The 13948-nt window shown below is 38.5% G+C and overlaps 1 long non-coding RNA gene across 2 annotated transcripts in view; it reads right to left on the minus strand.

The window, feature by feature from the left end:
* Window positions 1-2357: 2357 nt before the first annotated feature.
* LOC133073801 (uncharacterized) overlaps window positions 2358-13948 on the minus strand; it is a 45847-nt gene continuing 34256 nt past the window's right edge. For both annotated transcript variants that reach the window (XR_009697048.1, XR_009697049.1), the window contains 2 exons: window positions 10564-10615; window positions 2358-5249 (listed from right to left, as the gene is read on the minus strand). This is a non-coding gene — a long non-coding RNA (uncharacterized LOC133073801). The remainder of the gene's footprint in view (window positions 5250-10563; window positions 10616-13948) is intronic.

A 13948-nucleotide genomic window follows, 5' to 3' on the forward strand; every position in this document is an offset into this window, starting at 1 on the left:
TGCCCTCAAGGATTTTATAATTCATGGGAATGGAGTTACATAAGTAAACCACTGACTATAAACACATACAATGATTAAATATTATGGTAAGGGAAATGTAAAGGAGGGAGAAAGCAATTGGATCATGGCCCAGAAATGCTTCCAAGTGGAGGTAATACTTGAGTCAAATGTCGGTTTTAGGCAGGAAGTACTGGAAATGGCAACCCACTCCAGTATTCTTGCCTGGAAAATCCCATGGACTTGAGGATTCTGGTAGGCTACAGTCCATGGGGTCGCAAAGAGTCGGACACGGCTGAGTGACTTCACTTCACTCACTTATTTTCAAGCACTACTGGTGACCTGACCTCAGCAGGTCCAACATTTCCAGGTGGGCAAAAGTTTTTACAAGATTATTTGGGGGAAGGTCTTTTTAATTTTTCCTTATAAATCTGCCCAAAGGTAAGAATTTTACATAAATATTCATATCAACAGATAGATGCCAAAAATAATCAAGTTCACTTGATAGTAGCAATTTTCCTACTGATTGAAACCAAATATTTTAATACTTTTTACCAGCACTACCTAAAGTAAGTTCCACGGAGTGTTAATAAATCATGTTCAAAATAAAATTTCATGATTAAGTAAACTTGGGAAAAATGTAATGCAGGAAGTTAAGCTGGTTAGTTATTGCAGTACTTCCCAGTGGCTTTAATCTGCTTCTGTGCATTGTGGTCCTTTAGGAGCAGGTTAAAATATGACTCCTTTCTCCAGGGGATCTTCCCAACCCTGGTGTTGAACTAAGATCTGCATTGCAGGTAGATTCTTTACCACCTGAACCACCAGGGAAGCACCCCCACACATAATATGACTCTTTTACCAAGATTCACATGATTAGTGTTCCAAGAACTGGACTTCGGGGTTTATTAAAGTACAAATGACACATTAAAAGAGTTTTAAAGGGATTTTTTTTCCCCCAACAACAGATCCTTTGTAGACACATAGCTATTCAAGCTAGTGATATCTCTAATTGTCATTAAGATGGCATGAAAAAAATCACTGCTTTAGTTCTACTTCACCATCTCACAATTATATCATGGGTAGTATAACACATGATAACTGAGAGTAAATTAAAATATTTCTAGAATAGTAGTAAATGTGGTATCAAGCATGAATAAACACACCACCACTTGTTAAGCCCTAATGGTATTTGGTGAGGTAATATAACTAACCTGTGCCTCTAAATCTTGATCCATTGCCAGTATCAAGGTTGAACTTACGAATAATGAATTTTTTCTATGGTAGGAATTTCCATAATGGTTCTTTTACTCTCATTTTCCATGCGGCAGCTTTTGGTATCATCTTTTTTTTCCCCCCAATTATTTTTATTAGTTGGAGGCTAATTACTTTACAATATTGTAGTGGTTTTTGCCATACACTGACATGAATCAGCCATGGATTTACATGTGTTCCCCATCCCGATCCCCGCCTCCCGCCTCCCTCCCCATCCCATCCCTCTGGGTCTTCCCAGTGCACCAGCCCCGAGCACTTGTCTCATGCATCCAACCTGTATCATCTTTATAAGTTCCTTCCTTGTTTACTTTTAAGGTATTTCTTGAAAGTGAAACTTAGTCATTTAGTCATGTCCACCCCCATGGACTGTAGCCCACCAGGTTCCACTGTTCATGGACTTCTCCAAACAAGAATACTGGAGTGGGTTGCCATTTCCTTCTCCAGGGGATCTTCCTGACCCAGGAATCAAACCCAGGTCTCCCGCATTGCCGGCAGCCTCTTTACTGACCAAGTGTTCAGGAAAGCCACTTGGGAGTCCTCTAATAAAGAGAAGTCCACCACCCACCCATCCCCAGCGTTACTCAACCGGTAGCAGATGTATCAGCTGTTTTTTCAGTGAGAATCAGCAGGAAGTTGCCCTGAGAGAATATATATAGAAGCAAGACACTTGCGTTAGGAGAAGAAGGGAAAGATCTGTGCACAGTTTGGGTTTCCCTCAGAACAGAGCAGTCCAGGTTTGGTAGGCAGTGACTTATCTGTGTTTGTGTGACACACTCCAGAGTTGGAAGAATTTCTCCCTCCTTCTAGTTTCTTATCTCCTTACTGGTGTTACCCAAATGTCCAGTGATGATGCAGTCTATTAAGGTCAGACTCCCAGGGGACAGAGAATGGAGAACAAGGAAGTGAGGGCACACAAAGAATAATTAGCAAACCTTCAAGGCCAACTAAACAGTGACAGATGCTACCATTTTGAAGTTTCTTCTCCCTAATTTATGTTGACAGATGTTTATGTATTACCCAAAACAGAATACATCTAGTATCTTCAGAGTGTGTAGACCTAGGCCAAACAAATGCAGCACACTGTTGCCTGCTTTGGCAAATAAAGCTTTATTGGAATCCAACCATGCATACCAACTCTACAAAGGCAGTGTTAAGTATTTTCAGGAGGGACTTTAGGCAGGAAAAGCCTAAAATATTTACTATCTGGCCTTTGATAGAAAAAGTTTGCCAATCCCTGGTACAGACAGTCCTTTTACTTTTCAAATTTTCAAAAATGTTTCCAAAGTGACTTTAAGTTTATATTCTTAAAATCAGATTTTCTCCGTGAAAAGATTCAGGTTATTTTATACTAAAAAGCAAATTATAGTTAAGTCTGTGTAATAGCTAGGCTAGCACATGCAGCTGAAAAGTGGGAAAATAAAATGTTTATTTTGAAAATATCCTTTTTTAAGATCAAAACATCTGGATATTTCCCAAGACATCTGGAACACCAACTGATTGGCTCATTTATATTTAGCCAGGTGCATTTTGTAAACACTAGCAGTAAAAATTAAGCATTAGAGGTAAAAATAATAATTTCATGTAACATTTTTGTACAAAATACTTCATATCAGCTTTCTTGTTTTCTTAAACTGCACCACAAAGTATGAAGTCTATAAATCTGACAGAGACTTTGGAATATTTAAACAATATGATATTGTCTTTTTTTATTCGATCATGGAATCTCTATAAGTCATTGTCTGAATGATAGAAGATATCATCATGATGTTTTTTAAAAGGCCTCAAAACTTAAACAATGTATTTTTCAGTAACTATGTAGTAGAGTATCAGCAAAGTGATATGAGAAATTTCCCTTCTCTGAACAATTAAATTGAAATAAAACTTGTTCCTTGGTTGCTCACTGTCAGCTCTTTTGATATTAGAATGTCTACTGGTTAGAGGCAAATAGATTGTCAATAAAGGGTCTGGGGCTTTGGAGCCAGACTGGGGTTTTATTGCTCGCTCAAATTCCTTTTAGCCTGTTTGGGCCTAAGTTTCTACTTAAAAAAATGAAGATAAAAATTTTATTGATGAAATAGTATATGTGGTGCCTGAAAAAGAATAGTAATTACAATAAAACAATGATTCTCAATTATTGACTATGTGCAGGTCACTCAACTCAGTATGTCATATACTTTACATCATGTAATCCTCACAAATGCTATAAAAGTTAGTACTGTTATTATCTGTCATTCAGAGATGAGTTAATTGAAGTATTAACTTCTGATTTTCAAATTCTACCCTTAGAAGAGTAGGTACCAACTATTTACTGCCTAGAGACTTGACATTTGTCTTCTCTTAGGGTTCAGAGGGGCTTACCTAGTGGCTCAGAGGTAAAGAATCTGCTTGGAGTACAGGAGACCTGAATTCAATCCACCCCTTGGGGGAGGGCATGGCAACCCACTCCAGTACTCTTGCCTAAAGAATCCAATGACCAGAGATGCCTGGCAGGCCAGGTTAAATGCTTTGCCAAAGTTACACACCTAATAAGAGGCAGAGCTGGGGTCAGAGTCTAGGAAGAACCCCCCCACTATTGCCCAGGGCCATTGACTTTAACCTTTACTATACTACCTCAGCAAAAAGTAGCTATTATTAGTATCATTACCATAGACATCAGTTTAAGAAAATAAACATAAAATCAATGTACTAAAAATATGCATATGTTAGAAACTTGACAAATGTAATTAGAGAATCCAACAGTTTCATGTATAACCTTTTGAACTGAGAGCATCTACCTTTGTACTGAATTGCAAAGTAAATATGAGGACAACTTCTAAAAGTCAAAATAGAGCCAAGCACTACACACCTGAATCCACTTTCCCACAGCAATCCTTCTACAGAACAGAATCTGAAATTTTGTATTCCAAGGTTGTGTTCACATCTGCATTAGATACCTTAAAAAATGTGCTGCTGAAAAGTGACAAAGTCTGCAATTATGTCATATCCAAGTTCTAAGAAAGCAAGGTGCAGTAATGTTTGTGAAAAAGCATAGTGACATATGCACTCTATGCCAGAAAAATCAATTTGAGTTCCCGTGTTTTTGTATCCTAACTTCAGATCGTCTGTCAGAGAGATATGCAGAAAATATGTAGCTTGCCTGGCTTTGCCCTTGCCAAAACAGTCTCAGGCTTAAGGGATAAGTGGGTTAAAACTTCTATCTGAATAGACCTTTCCCCCTCCTGCTTTTTTTGTTTGTTTGTTTGTTTTTAATCCATCATCAGATTTAGGGGTAGTTTGCATTTCTGCAAAAAAAATGGCATATAGCAACAACAACAACAAAAAATTGCCGCAAAAGTTTGGTATTTGGACAAGTTTTGAAGAAGATGTCTTCAAACAGTAAGAGATAGTGTTCCAATAAAATCAAAATTTTTGACTGCCAACTCTCAACAAGCTATTTCCTGCAAATTCTACATAAAACCCATACTCTGCACTTCAACTGGGGACAGAAAACGTTAGAAATGTAACAGCTTCTTCAGTTGTGTCTTTTCATCATTCCATTTTTTCCACTGATGTTTAACCTCGTAATGGATCCTTCTTTGGGTTACTCACTCATTGGAGGATTTCTGAACAATTGAGTATGCCACCTGGTGGTGAAAGGTGTTTATCAGCCATTTACAAAGAATTGGAACTTTCCTTGATCCTTTAAGAAAAAGGCAGTGCCTTTGATACTTTTGCTTGCATGACCAATTATTCAACTGATTTGTTTCAATCAGAATTAAAGTCAAGTATTGTTCCTTACTATTATTTAATCTTAGTTTTAGCTGGTCAGTATAATGAGCAGAAAGTTGTTCAGTTGTGTCCGACTCTTTGCGACCCTATGGACTGCAACACGCCAGGCTTCCTTGTCCTTCACTATCTCCCGAAGTTTGCTCAAACTCCTTTCCATTGAGTTGGCAGCCATCCAACCATCTCATCCTCTGTCGCCTCCTAGCAGAAAATAGCTAGAGAGAAATAAAGGATTTCCTGAATCTTTTCTGGAAAGTCTGAAGGATTCCTGTCTTTCCCTACTTTAGGGACCTGTGAAGAACTCGACACAGCACCCTAATGTAGCCACTTTTCAGAGGTCAAGCTGAGAATGTACTTCAGAGGCCTTAGAAAGTCTGAATTTTGCTTTTCTTACTCTTGGTACAAGATTTGATAGCTTAAAAATGCATACTGAAGAATTTAAATTCTAAGTTCATTTGGAAAATCTATAATGCACAATAACTCACCTAATTTTTATGATTACTAATAGCTTAAAATGCAAAATTAAATTTATTCTTAAGGATAACAGACTGTTTTACGGTAGCTTTTTATAGCTGATGATAGAAGAGATTAAAATACCACTTTAACAGTGAATTGTTTTAAATATTTTAATAAGAGAACCTTAACTGTTCCCTAATCAGTAGATAGGTTGCAACATAAAATACAGGATGCCAGTTAAATTTCAATTTCAGGCATATAATAAATACATTTTTTAGTATAAGTATGGCCCCTACAATATTTGAGACATGGATTACTGAAAAAAGCTCCTGTTTATTTAAATCTTATAATTAAATGGGAATCCTGTACTTTTATTTGCTAAATCTAGCTTTGAATGCTTTTCAAGAATTCAGTTGACTATCAACACACTTTACATTCACCCATTCATTCATTCACTCACTCATCAATTCATTTAATAAATATTTGAGTGCTTCCTATACTATTGTCAACATGAGGAATAGTTTTGTAAACACCCACTAACTTATACATCAGTGGTTCTCATTCGTAGTTGTCATTGTAATCAGCTGGGGAGCTTTCTCAAATATGTTAATAGAGCCCTGGATACAACCCTCTAAGATTCTGAATTACTTGTTCTGAGGTATGACCTGGATATTAAACTTTTGTCACCTCCCTAAGTGATTCTAATGTATGGACAAGGTTGAGAATCACTACTATAGATGGAGACAAATCGTTTTCCTCGTCTTCATTTTTGCAGCGCCTACATCTGCCACCAGGTGTGCCCATTAATGCTTGATTCACTCAGCATATCAACTCTCTTCATAGATGCAAACTGCATTCAATTTTAACTAATTGAGATTTTTCCAAAGCAAGATAACTTTTAAAGAAAGCATTATGCGTTTTTCTATTAAACTATTTGCCTTGATTATAAAATGATGAATATTTAAATAGATACATCTATGCATTCATTCAAAAATACTTATTTCTGTCTAAGCACTGGACACGGTACAAGGCATGGGGCATGGAGTCATGAAAAAGACAGTTTTTCTTGCAGGAGGACAGACAATATGAAAACAAAAAATAAATACTTTCTATGAAGAAAAAGAGACAAAGAATCAAAAAAATATTAAGTAGTGGAAAAGGATAGCATTATAGAAAGAGCAATCATGAAAACCTTCCCCAGGGACATTTGATGAGCTGAAGGACTGAATCTGCAAAGATATCCAGTGACTGAAATTGCATGAAATCCAGTGAAGAAGCTGCATGTAGGAAGGCCCTGAAGCCAGAGCAAACTTGGTGAATTTTTAGGAAGAGTTGGAAGTGGTAGCAGGGTGAGTGATATAAGATGAGACTAGACAAGGGTATGTAGGTCCTTAGGCCGAGGTAAAGATATTGGGCTATATTCTGAGCTGTGGGGCAACATACACAGTCTAATTTACATTTAAACAATAACACCGAGGCTTCCATGTAGAGACTGGATGGTAGGATAATGGTCTGGTAGAAGCAGGCAGACATTTAGGAAACTATGTTGGTGACGTAGACCTGGCTGGTAGTTGTAGAGGTTTCAAGACATAGTTGGATTCAGTCTGTATTTTGAAAGTAATCAAACAGCTCTTGCAGATGGGTTGGATGTAAGGAGTAAAGGAAAGAGGAAATAAGAATGTCTGAGATTTTAGCCATCTACTAAGATGGGGCTAAAAGACTGACAGAAGAGTTCTGTTAGGGCCAGGTTAAGCTTAAGGTACCTAAAGGTCATCCCAGTGGATAGGTAATAATGACATATATGTGTATTTGGAGCTTAGAAGAACAATCAAGTCTGCAGATATAAATGAGACCATCACTAGTACATGGAAGTGTACTTTTTTCCCCCTCAAGTTAACTGTTTTTAAACAAAGTGGTTTGGTCATTTCCTTTCCTACTTTCTCTAGGAGTTATACCTTGACCTTCTCAATTACACTGGCACCTGATGACTTGTAATCTTTGACTACAGAAAATGTATATAAAAGGAAACGTTGCCCCTGCAACTTTTTAAATTTCCCTGGGATGAACACAAGAGGTAATTGTGCAAATTATATTGGATGATGCATGAGGCCATTTTAGAGTATGACTAAAAAAAATTTCTGATGTCTAAGAAGTGATGATAATTTTCAGCTGTAACTGCCTTTTTTCTTAAAATTGTTTTTTCATATATTTTAATATTCAAACAATCCAGAAGTATCTTTAAATAGTAAGTAAATTATAAACAAAAATTAGACATTTTATACATTTATATATTTTAGAAAGAACTTCATATAAGTAGCATTGTTTTTTGATAGGTTAAAAGGAGAATTGTAATATAGCAACTAATCTTTATTATAATATTTCCTAGGGAATATTCAGTTAGCTAAGTTATTAGAAAGCTGAGTTATATTAGAAAAGAAAGGATTATGAGCTTCATATTTGCCAATAAACTAGTTATATGACTGAATACAAGTTGTTTAGCTGCCTGGGAACTTTGTTTTCACATTTGAAGATGCCTACTTCTAAATCTATTTCTAAGACCTTTTGATTAAATGAAATAGTGTATGTAAAAATAGTTTATAAATATAAAATTGTATGTGAAAGAAATTATAAATAAATCATGGACTATTTTCCACTTTCTTGTCTATTAGCAAATATCATATATATCTAGTACTTAAGACCTCAAGGAACATGGCAGTGATGATACCTTGTAATGATAAATTAGTCACAAAGTATTTTAAACTCAAAAATTAAAAGTCTAAAATTTTTCCTTTTTTTAAACTTGCTTCTCTGATGGTATTAGTTTATTTCTTTTCCTTGAGTTGTTAAGGTGACTGAGTTTATCTTTTTTTCCACTCTATCTTTAATAAGGATAAATGAGGTATTTGAGATGGTGAGATTAAGGAATAACCACTGATAGATGGGGAAAGAAAAGAACTATAAAGAATTCAGATAAGGCACACGATAAACTGCAACTCAGCTCTCCTTCAAAATTTACAGTACAAGTATCATATAAGTATGTGTTTACATTAGAGATTACTGTTGTTGTTGAGTTGCTAAGCAGTGTCTGACTCTGCGACCCCGTGGGCTGCAGCATGCCAGGTTCCTCTGTCCTCCACCATCTCCTGGACTTGCTCATATTCATGTCCATTGAGTCAGTGATGCTATCTAACCATCTTATCCTCTGCCACCCTTTTCTCCTTTTGCATTCAATCTTTCCTGTCATCAGGATCTTTTCCAATGAATCAGCTGTTCACATCAGGTGGCCAAAGTATTGAAGCTTCGGCTCCAACAGCAGTCCTTACCAATGAATATCTAGGGTTGATTTCCTTTAGGATTGACTGGATTGATCTCCTTGCAGTTCAAGGGACTCTCAAGAGTCTTCTCTGGCACTGCAATTCAAAAGCACCAATTCTTCGGTGCTCAGCCTTCTTTATCTCACATCCATACATGGCTACTGGAAAAACCACAGCTTCGACTCTACAGACCTTTATTGGCAAAGTGATATCTCTGCTTTTTAATACACTGTCTAGGTTTGCCATAGCTTTCCTTCCAAGGAGCTAGTTTCTTTTAATATCATGGCTGCAGTCACTGTCTACAGTGGTTTTGGGGCCCGGAAAAATAAAATCTGTCACTGCTTCCACTTTCTCTATTTGCCATGAAGTGATGGGACTGGTGCAAAAACAATAACCAGTTGTGGATGTGACTGGTGATAGAAGCAAGGTTAGATGCTGTAAAGAGCAATATTGCATAGGAACTTGGAATGTTAGGTCCATGCATCAAGGCAAATTGGAAGTGGTGAAACAGGAGATGGCAAGAGAAAGGTCGACATTCTAGGAATCAGCAAACTAAAATGGACGGAAATGGGTGAATTTAACTCAGATGACCATTATATCTACTACTGTGGGCAGGAATCCCTTAGAAGAAATGGAGTAGCCATCATGGTCAACAAAAGAGTCCAAAATGCAGTACTTGGATGCAATCTCAAAAATGACAGAATGATCTCTGTTCGTTTCCAAGGCAAACCATTCATTATCACGGTAATCCAAGCCTATGCCCCAACCAGTAATGCTGAAGAAGCTGAAGTTGAACAGTTCTATGAAGACCTACAAGACCTTTTAGAACTAACACACCAAAAAGATGTCCTTTTCATTATAGGGGATGGGAATGCAAAAGTAGGAAGTTAAGAAACACCTGGAGTAAAAGGCAAATTTGGCCTTGGAGTACGGAATGAAGCAGGGCAAAGGCTAACAGAGTCTTTCCAAGAGAACGCACTGGTCATAGCCAACACCCTCTTCCAACAACAAAAGAGAAGACTCTACACATGGACATCACCAGATGGTCAACACCGAAATCAGATTGATTGTATTCTTTGTAGCCAAAGATGGAGAAGCTCTATACAGTCAGCAAAAACAAGACCAGGAGCTGACTGTGGCACAGATTATGAACTATTTATTGCCAAATTCAGACTTAAATTGAAGGAAGTAGGGAAAACCACTAGACCATTCAGACTAGACTAGACCTAAGTCAAATCCCTTATGACTATACAGTGGAAGTGAGAAATAGATTTAAGGGACTAGATCTGATAGACAGAGTGCCTGATGAACGATGGATGGAGGCTCGTGACATTGTACAGGAGACAGGGATCAAGACCATCTCCATGGAAAAGAAATGCAAAAGGGCAAAATGGTTGTCTGAAGAGGCCTTACAAATAGCTGTGAAAAGGAAAGAAGCAAAAAGCAAAGGAGAAAAGGAAAGATATTCCCATTAGAATGCAGAGTTCCAAAGAATAGCAAGGAGAGATGAGAAAGCCTTCCTCAGTGATCAATGCAAAGAAATAGAGGAAAACTACAGAATGGGAAAGACTAGAGACTCTTCGAGAAAATTAGAGATACCAAGGGAATATTTCATGCAAAGATGGGCTTGATAAAGGACAGAAATGGTATGGACCTAACAGAAGCAGAAGATATTAAGAAGAGGTGGCAAGAATACACAGACGAACTGTACAAAAAAGATCTTCATGACACAGATAATCATGATGGTGTGATCACTCACCTAGAGCCAGACATCCTGGAATGTGAAGTCAAGTGGGCCTTAGAAAGCATCACTATGAAAAAAAAAAAAAAGAAAGCATCATTATGAACAAAGCTAGTGGAGGTGATAGAATTCCAGTTGAGCTATTTCAAATCCTGAAAGACGATGCTGTGAAAGTGCTGCACTCAATATGCCAGCAAATTTAAAAAATTAAGCAGCGGCCACAGGACTGGAAAAGGTCAGTTTTCATTCCAATCCTAAAGAAAGGCAATCCCAAAGAATGCTCAAAGTACCACACAATTGCACTCATCTCACACTCTAGTAAAGTAATGCTCAAAATTCTCCAAGCCAGGTTTCAGGAATATGTGAACTGTGAACTTCCAGATGTTCAAGCTGGTTTTAGAAAAGGCAGAGGAACCAGAGGTCAAATTGCCAACATCTGCTGGATCATCAAAAAAGCAAGTGAGTTCCAGAAAAACATCTATTTCTGCTTTATTGACTATGTCAAAGCCCTTGACTGTGTGGATCACAATAAACTGTGGAAAATTCTGAAGGAGATGGGAATACCAGACCACCTGACTTGCCTCTTGAGAAACCTGTACTCAGGTCAGGAGGCAGCAGTTAGAACTGGACATGGAACAACAGACTGGTTCCAAATAGGAAAAGGAGTACATCAAGGCTGTATATTGTCACCCTGCTTATTTAACTTATATGCAGAGTACATCATGAGAAATGGTGGGCTGGAAGAAGCACAAGCTGGAATCAAGATTGCAGGGAGAAATATCAATAACCTCAGATATGCAGATGACACCACCCTTATGGCAGAAAGTGAAGAGGAACTAAAGAACCTCTTAATGAAAGTGAAGGAGAGTGAAAAAGTTGACTTAAAGCTCAACATTCAGAAAACTAAGATCATGGCATCTGGTCCCATCACTTCATGGGAAATAGATGGGGAAACAATGGAAACAGTGTCAGACTTTATTTTTTGGGCTCCAAAATCACTGAAGATGGTGACTGCAGCCATGAAATTAAAAGACGCTTACTCCTTGGAAGGAAAGTTATGACCAAACTAGATAGCATATTTTTTTTTTTTTTTCAACTTTGGCTCCTTTTTATTCAGGAAGCATACGCTAATTCATTTTATACATTTTTTTTTTTTACATTCCAGAAATAAGCGAAAATAGCAGTTTTAAATATGTTACAAAGTTGGCTTTGGGGGCTAAATAAGCTTTTCGAGAGAGGACCAGCCAACTGATCTTTTCATCAAAGCATCAATGTATCTTCAGTCTTTTACCAAGCTCTACCACAGGTGTGGCCACCTTGGATGTGTTGTACATCCAAGCCACATGAAAGCTGTTAATGGAGAGTTGCTGCGAGTCTCTCTGCAAGGCACCAAGAACAGACAGTTCCAGCTTCCTTTCTTCAGACTGAATCAAAATTTTAGAAACTTTTCAATTGCTCTCTCAAGTAGTGCTCTCTCAGTGTGAAGACCGCTGCTGCTGCTAAGTCGCTTCAGTCGTGTCCGACTCTGTGCGACCCCTTAGACGGCAGCCCACCAGGCTCTGGTCCCTGGGATTCTCCAGGCAAGAACACTGGAGTGGGTTGCCATTTCCTTCCCCAATGCATGAAAGTGAAAAGTCAAAGTGAAGTCGCTCAGTCGTGTCCGACTCTTCGCGACCCCACGGACTGCAGCCCACCAGGCTCCTCTGTCCATGGGACTTTCCAGGCAAGAGTACAGGAGTGGGGTGCCATTGCCTTCTCCTAGACAGCATTAAAAAAGCAGAGACTTTACTTTGCCAACAAAGGTCCGTCTCGTCAAGGCTATGGTTTTTCCGGTAGTCATGTGTGGATGTGAGAGTTGGACTGTGAAGAAAGCTGAGCACCGAAGAATTGATGCTTTTGAACTGTGGTGTTGGAGAAGACTCTTGAGAGTCCCTTGGACTGCAAGGAGATCCAATCAGTCCATTGTAAAGGAGATCAATCCTGGGTGTTCATTGAAAGGACTGATGTTGAAGTTGAAACTCCAATACTTTGGCCACCTCATGCGAAGAGTTGACTCATTGGAAAAGACCCTGGGAGTGATTGGGGGCAGGAGGAGAAGGGGATGACAGGGGATGAGATGGCTGGATGGCATCACCAACTTGATGGAGATGAGTTTGAGCAAACTCTGGGAGTTGGTGATGGACAGGGAGGCCTGGCGTGCTGCAATTCATGGGGTTTCAAAGAATCGGACACGACTGAGCGACTGAACTGAACCGAACTGAACTGATGGGACTGGGTGCCATGGTCTTTGTTTTTTGAATGTTGAGTTTCAAGCCAGGTTTTCCCTCTCCTCATTCAACCTCATGAACCGTCTCTTGAGTTCCTCTTCACTTTTTGCCACTGGAGTGGTATCATCTACACATCTGCAGTTGTTGCTATTTCCCCCACCAATCTTGATTCCAGCTTGTGATTTATCCAGCCTGGCACTTCTCATGATGCATAGAAGTTAAATAAGCAGGATGACAATATACAGCCTTGACCAATTTTGAACCAGTCCGTTGTTTCATGTTTGGTTCTAACTGTTGCTTCTTGACTCGAATACAGGTTTTTCAGGAGACAGGTAAGGTGGTCTGGTGCTCCCATCACTTTAAGAGTTTTCCACAATTGGCTGTGATTCACAACAGTCAAAAGCTTTAGTGTAGCCAATGAAGCAGAAGTAGATGTTTTTCCGAAATATATTACTAAAAGATTTTTAAAGAAAGTCACACAGAGTCAGACACTGCTGAAGTGACTTAGCAGTAGCAATTTTAATTCATCATCAAAAACTATTATTGTTCAGCTTTTAGAGTACAGAAATAGTTGTATTAAATAGCAATAGGATTCATTCCCATTTATAACCCAGATACCTGGACCTATGAATACTGGCTACAGAAGAAACAATACCATATATTGGATGCTGATTTAGACATAAACAGTCTCCTGAAGAATATGGAAGTGGCAACATTTATTATTACTCCTAGTGATCCACTAGCAAAATTTTTGCTTCCTATACCAACAACCTTATCTTCTAATCTGCAGGTCTGAGTTTCAAATGAGGGAATACTTCCACAGGAGACACAGTTAGAACACCACATGAAGACAGAGAACAGGAGTCACACATCCACAAGCCAAAGAATGCCAAAAACTGCTGCAAGCTACCAGAAGCTAGGAGGAGGTGAGCGGGGGATCCCCCTGTATGTTTCAGAGAGAGTATAGCCCTGCAGACACCTTGATTTTGGGTTTCTAGCCTCTAGAGCTGTGATCCAATGGATTATTGGGTAATTTTTTTAAGCCACCTAGTTTGTGGTACTTTATTACGGCTGCCTTGGAAAAGTGAAACAGCCACTTTTAATAAATCTTCTAGATTTAACAAGGCACAGCATTT

The sequence above is a fragment of the Dama dama genome, chromosome 19 (assembly GCF_033118175.1).
Source record: "Dama dama isolate Ldn47 chromosome 19, ASM3311817v1, whole genome shotgun sequence".
Classification (NCBI taxonomy): Eukaryota; Metazoa; Chordata; class Mammalia; order Artiodactyla; family Cervidae; genus Dama; species Dama dama.